This window comes from Haemaphysalis longicornis, unplaced genomic scaffold (assembly GCF_048455015.1).
Source record: "Haemaphysalis longicornis isolate Haplotype H1 unplaced genomic scaffold, Haemaphysalis longicornis Haplotype H1 scaffold_1, whole genome shotgun sequence".
NCBI classification, from domain to species: domain Eukaryota; kingdom Metazoa; phylum Arthropoda; class Arachnida; order Ixodida; family Ixodidae; genus Haemaphysalis; species Haemaphysalis longicornis.
In genome coordinates, this window is record NW_027526203.1 from 195,302,365 (window position 1) to 195,303,721 (window position 1,357).

At 46.0% G+C, this 1,357-nt stretch overlaps 1 non-coding gene across 1 annotated transcript; it reads left to right on the forward strand.

Annotated features, from left to right (window-relative positions):
• The first annotated feature begins 295 nt into the window (after positions 1 to 295).
• Trnag-gcc (transfer RNA glycine (anticodon GCC)) lies at positions 296 to 366 on the forward strand. Its single transcript has one exon. It is a non-coding gene; the product is annotated as a tRNA-Gly (tRNA).
• Positions 367 to 1,357: the final 991 nt, after the last annotated feature.

Consider the following 1,357-nt stretch of genomic DNA (forward strand, 5'->3'; position numbering starts at 1 on the left):
CCCCACGTGACGATAGCAATTATGGGGCGAAACGCACTGCGGTCGCTCAGAACTTATGGAGATTTTGTTGAGGACTGTGTTCTACAGAATACTGCTGCAGATGCACTAGCGCCAGATTTACATCCGATATTTCTTGATATAAAACGCAACGCTGGGGATGTCCTGCCGAGTTTACTGCAATGCAGGCTGGAACTGCCGGAAAGCAGGGAAAACTACAGGTATACTGCCGCGAGACCTACATTTCGGCTTTTTGCGGAAGTTCCGATGTGTGTTGGCTGCGCACTTCGAAACGTCGGCGCCGGTGGTTCAGTGGTAGAATACTCGCCTGCCACGCGGGTGGCCCGGGTTCGATTCCCGGCCGACGCATTGAGTTTTTTGTTTACGCTTCTTTTTCGCAGTGATACCCACTGAAGGTGCCGGTGTTTTGTCGGTCAATTGGTCATCTGTAACCTCGGAAAGCGGTGTTTCCGGTACTATCGTCGTGGAATAGAGAATATGAAATTTCCGATCCTTCGCTCGCCCAGATGTTTGAGGTAGTTTTCTGATGATGTGAGGTTTAGCAGCGGTTCCGGAGCAGAGAATGCTATGCGCGCACAGCGGCCGATAACCGGGGAACGTGGTCCAAGTGGTGCCAAACGAAGATTTGGTTTAGCTATAGGTTAATTGGATGCCTTGGTTATGGATCACCATGAAAAAAATGGGACATCGTGAACAGACACGGGAGGAGAAACGTCACGCCAATGCGCTGTGTATAATTTTTCAGCCTCCCCACGTACGACGCCGAATCAATGCTATGAATTTAGACATATAGATTTCAAGGAATTATAACAGCACATCCCTTATTATTAGTCATATCGCCGCTCCCCTACCGTATGGTTGCATAAGACAATCACATGGGTGATTATTCCTTGACGGGCGGCGGCGTGTCGCGTGAAATGTTTAACGTGGTATTAAATTAGATGGGCTTAATGCCACACATGGGAGCCCACAATGACGATACAGAGCACTCATTAGAACTAGTTCAAAGAATTCGTTAAGCATATTATGGTAGCATAGTCAAGACAACCAACAAATGCCACGCGTTCAGTCGTGAATAATAAGCAAATCAGGCTACTTTTGTTTCTTTTCGCATTTCTCTACCTCCATGGTATGCGGTGTGGATGCCGCAATTTTTATTTTATTTTTTTATTTATTCAATACTGCAGGCCATAGGTTGCCCAAGCAGGAGTGGGGGTGTACACAAATTATTACATTGACAGTAAAAATAGACCTAAAGGGTAGACATACAGAAGTGCATTGCATAAAAATGCAAAGGCGAGAGAAAAAAAAACACCAAAAGATGCAAGTGTGATTAAAC